This window comes from Littorina saxatilis, linkage group LG11 (genome assembly GCF_037325665.1).
Source record: "Littorina saxatilis isolate snail1 linkage group LG11, US_GU_Lsax_2.0, whole genome shotgun sequence".
NCBI lineage: Eukaryota > Metazoa > Mollusca > Gastropoda > Littorinimorpha > Littorinidae > Littorina > Littorina saxatilis.
Genome location: NC_090255.1, coordinates 39,461,239 through 39,472,293, shown reverse-complemented (window position 1 = coordinate 39,472,293; position 11,055 = coordinate 39,461,239).

Below are 11,055 nucleotides of genomic sequence, written 5' to 3'. Positions count from 1 at the left end.
CCCCCCCCCCCCCCCCCCCCCCCCCCACACACACACACACACACACTAACCCTGCCCCCTGATCCCCCTCCCTGCCTTCCAGATCATCGCGAATAATGTTTACGAAACGATCGCCTCAGTGAAAGATCACGAGAATTTACAGATTTCTCTCCCCTGTTCAAAAAGGTATGACGCGCTCACTCATGAGGTATGCGTGCTTTGATCAGACGGTAACTACAGTGGGTGTGAGAAGGGGTAAACAAATCACGAAGAACACGTTGAACCAAATAGAAACTTGCCTTGCCTATACATCCAAATGTATGAGCTCACACTGTCATTGTTCTTATCCACATTGGAATAAGATTCGAGAGGTTTCTGAGAGAGGGGAGAGCAGAAACACCCGGGCGAAGCCGGGCCTGACTGCTAGTGAGATAATAAAGTATTCTTATTCTTATTCTTATTCTTAGATCGTTTACAACTACGTCTTAAATAGAGCGACATTAACCAATTCTACGGTGACGACAGCAGTTTCTTTAAGTCTTCCTGGTCATTATTCCGACTCTCATCATTATTCCCTTCACTTACTCCCCTCCCCTTCCACCCCCAAAGACTGACACCCCCTTTTCTTTCCATTCAGCCGGTCCCAATTTTTTTATGTGATTCATAAAGAAGTAAAGATGTCACATCCCGATAAAACAAATCTGTATAATTATTTATTGTTTTATTTTAGCAAAATCTGTTTTTATGAGTGTGCTTGACATACGTCACACTCATTGTCTCGCTAGTGTTTTCCGAGCGAGCTTCTGGACAATTTGTTAAAATACGTTTATTTTCTGTATTATTAGTGTTTGTCTGTCTGTATTATTAGTGTTTGTCTGTCTGTATTATTAGTGTTTGTCTGTCTGTATTATTAGTGTTTGTCTGTCTGTCCACTTATACAAGACCGCTGAGTCGAAGATTAGTGAATGTAACGTTTTATTTGTTATTTCATTTGTATAAATATAACGTTCTAATAACATACCTTTCTTGTTTTTGTGTGTATACGTCACACTGTCAACACCAATCCATTCCGTTCCTCCCCCCCCCCCCCCCCTCCCCTCCCCTCCCCCCTCTCTCAACACCACCACGTGTTCACCTTCGTCTTTCTACGCGACACGATTTGCAAGACACACAAGGAACTTAGTCGATAAATATCGACAGGGGGCCGACAAATGGTTTAAATGGGAAATGTGTGTATATGGGTGTGGGTTTGAAACAAACAAACAAACCAACCCATGTGAACCCCGGGCCGCAGGCCTTCGATGTAGTGATTGAAAAAAAAAGGATGTTCTCAAATGGTTCAATTCTCATTTGGTCTGATTCTCAAATGGTACCGGTATACCCCCCCCCCCCCCCCCCCCCTGGCCGCAGGCCTAGGAGTAAAATTTTTATAGACACTGACCTTCTTCCCAGGGGTCATTGACCCAGTTTTAGCTATGAGAGGTGGTTCGCCCAGAGGCTGTAGAGTATACTGGGGCGGTCTCTTTGATGTCTTGAGAGGAAACTTGGCCAGGGTAGTACATGCACCAGAACTGGTGGACACCAAGGACAAACATGAAATCGAAGCAGTTTGCTTTCAGAGAGAACGGTCGTCAGCAACTCAAACTTCTCTGTTTTCTTTTTTTTTTTAAATCTGACTTTCTTTGTGGCCCCCTGACTCCGCCCCCTCCCTCTGTAAGGACCCTCCTCCACAAGGACCGATTTTTGTCAACATTTTAAAGGTCGCTAGAGAGGGGTTCCACTGTATGACCTAACCGCTACTGGCAGACGGCCTCAATCTTCACGCGCAAAGACGAGATTAATAGGTGCTCGGTTTTGGTATTTTGAATTACATTACATTAAACCTTTGTTGGGTTTCATGGTCATGGCAACAGCCATAATAATATTACATGATGTATAATATCATATTTCAGCATATGTGAATTACATGTCATCATACTAAACTGTCATACATTTTTATTCCTACATTATTCTGATTGATCACAACCAAACCTACTATCATTGGACACATCCAAATGCAAGCGCCTGTTCTTGACAATTTCTCTCTGATCTAAATATAAAATCAGTGCAATTTCCTGGGTCGGGCTTTGCCACAGACACTCACGGTTTGGCCTGTAGGTAAAATGTACAATGTATTTTCTGATTTGTGCACAAAAGCTTTTTTTCTTTTTTCTTTTTTTTAACATAACAATGTTTAATGTCACTGTATGTTTAAAAGACCATGGTCATATTTGTAAAAAAAAATGTTAAATTAGAAAATAAATAACATTTTGGTTCATGATTTTTCCTACACCTGTGCTAAAAATAAGAAATAAAAATGTCGGGTATATAAGTCACTCAAATACAGCTAGGTATGAATGGCTCGGTTTGAGTTTGTTGCAGTTGACCCTGCACAATGCGACATATCATGTTTTTGTTGAACAATTTTGACGTCACCCCTCCCATAGGGTGACGTATTTCACAACTTCCTGTGTTACACAAACTCTGTGATGACCAATTTTGACGTCACCCCTCCCATAGGGTGACGGATTTCACAACTTTCTACAGATGAACAATTTTGACGTCACCCCTCCCATAGGGTGACGGATGTCACAACTTCCTGTGTACACAAACTGATGACGTATTTCACAACAAAATGGCGCTGCCCATGGTCAACCTCGAAACTATCCGTATAGAATGGGGGCGTCCTCGCCCCCATAAAAACCTGTCTCCGGTACGAACGACGAGCGGCGATGTGCTAATGAATGAGCTGACATTTGAAAGCACCGAGTTACCGCTTGACAACGTGGCAACATGTCCGCCAATCTCGCCCATTCTCGCCCATTCTCGGCGGCTGTGGAATCGACCGGCACATGGCAGCTTTTGTCCGGGGAAAGAAAACTTTGGGATGAGTCGGAGGAAAGCTTTGTGTCTTCTCTCTCTGTAGCGCCAAAAATCAAACCGTTGCCATTGATCGTTGTGGTTAAAAAGACAAGGCATGCCCGTTCGTCCGCTGTTGACGCGCGAGGGAATAATTAGCAAGCAAACATCTTACAATTACTGGCCAGGGTTTGTCGCTTGGCAATTCTGTATAGACAATGTGGGCAGAAAGCGAAAAGTAACAGGCAAAGTGGCCACGCCTTAATCCTACCCTCTCTCAAAAGATTTTTGCCCACATATTAGACAATGCAGACAGAAAAAAAGGTAAATTTTGTTGTTTGGATTTGCAAGTTTTGCCGTTAAACTGGCAAAACAAACACACAGAAAACAACGAACAAACAAAGACAATTTATTTTAAACTGGAATGACACGACAAACGCAGGGCCGGACCAAATGAGTTGTAAGGGGGGGGTTCCTCCCTTTTTTGGGGGGGGCAAATGAGCGAAGTGGCGAAGCCACAAGTGCGCGCCTGCAAAGCAGGCGCGCGAACTAGGGGGGTCCGGGGGCATGCTCCCCCGGAACATTTTTGAAAAACGGTTAAAATCTGTGCAATCTGGTGCATTCTGGGCCTTGTTTTGAGGGTTAAGAGCAGCATTGTTTTGGTGCTAAAACTAGTAAAAAAAAAAAACCACTCAAAGCAAGGTACATGCTTTTTCCAGGGGTGGGGTTCCGGAACCCCTGGAACCCCCCCCCTGGGTCCGGCCCTGCAAACGGAATAGTACAGCGAGACTTTTTTGTTACTGGTGCTTGTGGTGGTGATGACACTTCTCCCTCCCTCTCTCAAAAGTCATTTGACTCGACAATTAAAAAGTAAATGCAAAAGAGAGAGAGAGAGAGAGAGAGAGAGAGAGAGAGAGAGAGAGAGAGAGAGAGAGAGAGAGAGAGAGAGAGAGAGAGAGAGAGAGAGAGAGAGAGAGCTAGAGAGACGGAGAGAGAGATTTGAATTGAATTGAACTTTATTTAACAAGGATGAAGATTTAAGGCTACGCCTTTTCTTACAATCTGTCCTTGAGACGCACAGACACACAATGATAAAATAAAATAATTTAAAAGTAAAAAAGTTAACAACAAAAGGAGGTCGGAAAACTTGAACACGTGATGATAAAGATGACGATGATGATGATAATGATGATCATGAAGATGATGATGAAGATGAGGCATGAAGAGCATACACATGTGGTTATTCATAAAATCAAATGCATACTATGCAGGTATTTATGCGTACAAGCTGGTAGCAATGGAACATGTCGCAAAAATACAACAAAAATATGTTCAGAATATAAAGTGCATTGCATATCTTTGACATAATACTAAGTGTGGTAAATCGAAACGCGTTAAACTACTCAGACATTAAGTGTTTTTTAACACATTTTTTAAAACTTGTTAATGACTTAAAGTGCTTGAAGGATGATGGAAGTGAATTCCAAACTGATGTACTCGAAAAAGCAAGACTGGTCTTATAAAGGCCAATTCGTGGAATCGGTGGGATCGAGTTGACCGACCCATATCTGTCAGTAGCTTTTTTAAATAATGATGTAATGTACATCGGCACTTTACCGTAATACAATGTATGCATGAAAATGGCTTTGTTTAACTTAAGATGCTTCTCCAGTGGAAGAAAGTTAAGCATTTTTAATTTCATATCTGTTGAGGCATTATCCTTTACGATGAGTTTAGCCAAGCGACGATAGAGAGAGTCTAACTTTTTCAAGTGGACATCACTGCTGCCATCCCAGAGCGTCGAAACATAATTAATGTGAGGCATTACATGAGCATGGTGGAACATTTCCAGAACGTTCTTGGCTACTTTCTTGAAAATATGCTGTAATTATTGTGCCTACAATCAACAAGAGAGAGAGAGAGACAGAGACAGAGACAGAGACAGACAGAGACAGACAGAGACAGACAGACAGACAGACAGAGACAGACAGACAGAGACAGACAGACAGACAGACAGACAGACAGAGACAGACAGACAGACAGACAGACAGACAGACAGACAGACAGCCAATCGGAAAGACAGTCAGACAGAGAGACAAAGAGAGAGAGCAAAAGAGATAGCGATAGAGAAAGAGAGAGAGAGAGACAGAGAGACAGACAGGCAGACAGACAGACAGACAGGCAGACAGACAGACAGAAACAGAGTGACAGAGACAGCTAGAGAGACAGGCAGGCAGACAGGGAGGACACTAGTATAAGCTGCAGATCATGGCTAAGACGCAAATCCGTATATGTCATTTGCAACCAATTACGTATCTAGGTAACTAGTAACAATCAAACATAAAATTAATCATTGTCTGGGATGAAATCGAAAATTGGCTGAATTTGATAAGCTTACCGCGCCTTAGATTTAGCCAATAATTGATGATCTGCATGGAGAAAAAACATTAATTGCTCATTAGATTGTAGAAAAAATTAAAGAAGAATCTGCGTGCAAGTGTTATGTAATGAATGTTGACCCGACCCACTCCACCTGATGGACCAATGACCAGTCGACAGTACGGCCTCGTTGGAATGAACCAATCACAGTACCCTTCATCATCCAACCGACTATTCACCTCTTAGTGTTCATTTTAGTCTCCGTGTCTTTGCCCCCGTCCCATCCCCCATCCCTCGCCCCCTCCCACAGCCACGCTAATCCACCCCCACCCCCACCCCAAGCCCTCATCCCCGATTTCAAAAGGATCGATGTGTGTCAATTCCTTTTGCAAAGTCGACCGTTGGAATAGGAGACAATTAAAATGTCAGCATGTTGCATTTGCAATAGGCGACTTGCCCTATCGGCCAGCGCCGCGAAGTCGCGCGATAAATCTGCAATACCTTGCGTGGTCTTGCGAGATCTGCCTCAAACTGCGGGCATGTTTTGATAGCTCTGTGAGAGGTTGCGTTTCAGTGCAGACACTTCGCCTTGAAAATGGTGAATTTGCACTGTGCAGCAGTGGGCTGCAGCAATGTTAGCCGCAAGAATAATCTTAAAGTTCGTTCAAAGTATCCAAGCATGGCCCGTACACAAAGGAAAGGCGATCGAGGTTTTTTAACACAAGCCAGAGAAAACCAGCACTTGTCACTTGTGAAGCGATGGCTGAATTTTATTCGACGTCAAAATGACGTGCCATCCCGATACTCCGTTGTCTGTTCAATAACTTTATCAGGTTCGGTTTCTTGTATCCTGAATATTGTATTTTTCTTTCTTTGTAGGTATTTTTGCAACTTTGGTACTCGCATGAACATTCTGCTGTTCGGTAGCCATTGTTTAGATCAGTGATTGTAGTGTATGGAAGGAACGATAACTCTTGAAAGCAACAAATGTGCCCGCAGGGAAGTGAACCTTCCTGATCTTTCGCACCGGAGAGCTATCCAAGCGGGGTATTGTGCAAGTTGGCAATTAGCATCGTATTCAGGTTACTATGGGGGAAATAGGACTCAAAACTGATTATCGGCTGTTATAAACTTGAACACTAGGCCTACTCTGCGGCCTAAGAAGCTTATAGAGCCAGGGTTGTTACCAACAATCTAATAAAAAAAAGAATGGACACTGATTGTGTGTCTGACTTGACTGTCAAGTTAACGAGGATTCCAATGCGCAATTAACGAGTTGTAGTTGACCCACGTAGTTTCCGTTTCCTTGATTGGCTAATGAGTCGACCCGCTCGTTGGAACTGACCAATGACTGCGTCTTCCGTTAACTGACTGATTGCTTACTTCCTCGTGCATGTTTGCGCCTAGTATAATTGAGAGCAAACAGAGAAGCGAAATAGAGAATGCTTCATGTCCTACAGGCTAAATATTGCGGCTTTTGATGAGATACGCAAGTGTTTGCGTGTTTAGGTGGTATCAGCCATGCACTTATGGCAGAATGACCGAGGTCACGGGGGAGGGACAAGGTTACCGTCTCTGGGTCTGCATATAAAGTTGACCCGTGTCCCTCCCGGCCCGGATTCGAACCTACGACCTTAGGATCACAAATCCAGTGCTCTACCAACTGAGCTAACCGGGTCCCCAACAGAAACAGAAACAATGTGGTTGCTTAAACTAACATAATTCCACCCTCTGCTTTTTTTCATCTGTAAACTAGAAGGGGTGTTTATTCACGATAATCACCCAGCAACCACACCGAAAACTACTCTTTTCACAAACCAGCGGCGGTGTCCGAAGGCCCGTAACTCATTAACTCAAGCTCAAGAGTTAAGCAACGCTCTTGATTGTATAAGCTTAACTGCTGCTGGTTTTTAGCATAAACAATGGTGTCGTTCTTTGGCGGTTTTCTTATGATGAAAGGGCGCTGGTTCTGAGAGACGCTTAGTTCTCGAGATAGGTGTGACCACATGACGTCATTTATACTTTCGTCATCGAAGATCTTTCGTATTTCAATCAGTGTCATTTCCCAGTTCTGTGTTCTGCGGTCGTTTTGACTGATTTGACAAGTTGAGAAAACCAATGACATTTTATTTTTGCGAAGCAACTGAATATGCAAGAAAAGAAAGCGTGCAGAAGTATGTTTGGACCAACGATTTCTCCCTTGGAAGAGAATGAAGATGTCTGTTTTTCGTCTGCTTTGAAGGTAGGCCTAGGGAGATTTTACAGCGCACATGGTAAATTGCAAGTCGTAATGGACAAGAATGTTGTTATTCTTCTTTCTTCTATATATTTTGTTGATGATGATAATGATGTCGACGATGATCATGATGATGATGATGATGATGACGATGAAATTGTTGTTGTGCGTGTGCGTGTGTGTGTGTGTATGTGTATGTGTGTGTGCGTGCGTGTGTATGGGTGTGTGCGCATATGTGTATGTGTGTGTGTTTGTGTATGTATGTGTGTGTGTGTGTGTGTGAGTGTGTGTGTGTGTGTGTGTGTGTGTATGTGTGTGTGTGAGTGTGTGTGTTGTATTGAGTGCGAACGTGATTGCAGGCATGCGGCGCGCGTGTGTGTGCGAGTCGACTTTTCTTTTCCTTTGTATTATATTGACATACATGTACATTTCAATGTTCTATTATGCATTATGTAGTCGTATAGGTAATGTTGTAATTAGTAATACTGTATGATTGCGATTGACAATTTTCCTTTTATTGTCTTAATTTTTATGTCTTAGTTTAGCAGGGACAGATTGTAAGACTAGGCGTGAGCCTAAAATCTCCATCCTTGAGTAATAAAGTTCGTTCGTTCGATCGTTCGTTCGTTCGAAGTACCGTAGATGCGTTCTGTGCATCGTAATATTATGGGAAAAACACGTTTAAACGCAAATTCGCAAAGAAATTTTGATCTTTTGCTCCGGAACTGCAACATTGATTTGCCATAACAAAAAATTCTGCCTCAATATGCGGGAACAGTCGCGTAGTGTCATATTTTTTCAATGGATTTGGAAGAATTGCTCATAATTTACATAGCACTCCGGCCCTGTTCTTTTTTTCGTCACACCCAAAACCGTTATTTGTTTTGGGCGACGCAGCATTATTAGTTCAAAGTTTTGAAAAGCTAAAAAATCTATTTTAAAAAAATATTTAAAAAAGTACACCATTTTTTTCAGTTACGTCGACCAATACTTTTAATGATATGAGATCCCGATACATGTACAGCCTAGCGGTGACCTTACGAGTTATTTTCTCCCGCTACGAGACAAACTTCGTCCTCGAAATTCTTTGTCAGTTTCTGAGAGAGGTGCAGGAGAAGCGACGGAATGTTGACGTGACGCCATCATAAGCATTATGACGTCTTATCGAACTTGTTTCGCTATTGATGTCAGCTGTTTTCCTTTGGAAAAGGGGGTCCAGAAGAGACGTTCTTGGTTTGGTTTAATCAAGGTCTTTTGTCCATTATATCAACTGAGACTCGACATGTTAGCTCTATCTCTTATATTTAGATAATGAGGTGCGATACCGAAACATACTGTGGTGACTTTACGAGTCATTTTCTACTGCTGATAAGACGAAGTCACCGAGATAAACTTCGTTCTCAAAATTCTTTGTCAGTTCCTGGGAGACACGCAGAAGAAATGACAGACTTTTTGCGTGACACCATTATTCATGCTATGACGTCTTCTCAAAATTTGTTTCGGCTTCTGACGTCAGAGATTTTACTTTGAAAGAGAGGGTCAGGAAATGATGACTTGGTTTGCCTAGTCTGTGTGGTTTATCCCCCAAGAGAATCTCATCACGAAAGTTGCTACAAATTGCGTGCAGCTTCCACGTGAGTTCAACACCTTACTAAATTGATACCAATCACGCTGTGACAAGAAATTGCTGCGGGTGGTGTCCGTCTAATCCTCAACGTTGAACCCTGTGACACGGTTACACACAAATGTAACGTGAGATGTATTAATTCCCCCACCAAGATGGATTGATATTAGACGTATTGCAGAGTGTGGCGTTCCTAGCCTGATTAAGGTCATTAAACTTTGACGACCTTTTTAAACTGATGGGCAGAGAGACAGACAAACAGATAGAAAGACAGATCGATAAACATATGTGTGAGTCTGCGCGCGCCCGCGCGTGTGTGTGTGTGTGTGTGTGTGTGTGCTTGTGTGTGTGTGTGTGTGTGTGAGTCTGCGCGCGCCCGCGCGTGTGTGTGTGTGTGTGTGTGTGCTTGTGTGTTTGTGTGTGTGTGTGTGTGAGTGCGCGTGAGCGTGTGTGTGTATATGTGTGTGTGTGTGTGTATGTGTGTGTGTGTGTGTGTGTGTATGAGTGCGCGTGAGCGTGCGTGTGTGTGTGTGTGTAAAAAGCGTATCTCAAAAACTACCCAAAGAATTTTTATTAAAATTGAAGCCGCAAACCTTTTTGATGGCATTTGCTTGTGACGTTGTTCTCCTTTTTTTGACAGCACTTTTTAATGAAGTCTTATTTGCGCTTTTCTAAAAGTTGAGGCGGCACTGTGTGACCATGTTGTCTTTGGCGCAGTCGGGACTATAGGATTCCATGTCAGCTTGTTCAATATTTTATTTTCATTTTTTTTGGATTCTTAACTAGAAAAATAACGCAAACATACTTGGGGGCATTTACTTCTGTCCTGTGTCTCAGTTTTTGTATAACTTCATTTGATGACGTCATTTTGCTTTATACCACAAACATTATGCCGCACTCTCATGAGCACCCTTTTCCGGTTATTTCCTCAACATTTTTAGCAAGTAATCTTTGGCTCGAGCCTCGAGTGACGTCATCATATTCATTGACCCAGTCTCGACAAAATACCACGCAATACCATGGATGGACGGAGCTGATTTATATGCCCTAAGAAGGTGTCTCTTTTCAACACTTCCTGCTTGGCATGCTGTCATACCTCACCGTTACTGCCTATTCTATGACGGCTTACAAGCTCCAAAACCACACAACTAAAATTTTCACGAGCAAATTACAATGTGGTGGAAATTACTCATTTTCTTCCCACTATAACGATTAACTTTCTGTTTTGGTTCAAGTCATGATGTTGCATTTCAGCCTAGTAACTTAAAATGTCTTAGCGCAATTGTGTATTAAATTGCCCGGTGTTGCACCGTCTTGATGTTTGGAATGAAACTCATTAAATTGACATTGCTCTACTCCTTATGAGGCTCTGATTCAGACAAATATATAGTTTGATGGTGGTTGAGAATTAATATGTGCTCAAAATAAAGAAATCCTTTGGATGAAAATCAGGCTGAAACTTTTCACGTCAGAAGTCAAAGAGAACATCATATCGAGTTTGGACCAAGTGCGCGCTGATATTATAAAAACACGAACATACTCAGCGAAATCTCTGACGTCTAAAGTCAAAGAAAGTGCAAAACGACGCCACGATAGGACTTATAACTTCTTAAAATTCTTACATGCAAAACAACAAAGTATTGCGAGAATGTCTTCGTTATCATGAGCGAATCTTAAATCACCACAAGAATGTGCATGTTGTTGTTGGGGTTACATTCAGTTAAGGTTTGACCCGTTGACCTCATTTGCATGATAAACACACATGGGGAGATATCTCTCTTTTTTTCTTTTTTCTTGGAAGCACCATCTGTCTTTTCTCTACAACCAGCAGTGTTCAAATTTGTCCCTCCAGTGCCCAATGGCCTCCCACTCACCCACACAGTACAATGTATTTGGTGTCAACACCTTATTAGCCCTGACTCGATTCACACGCTCTTTT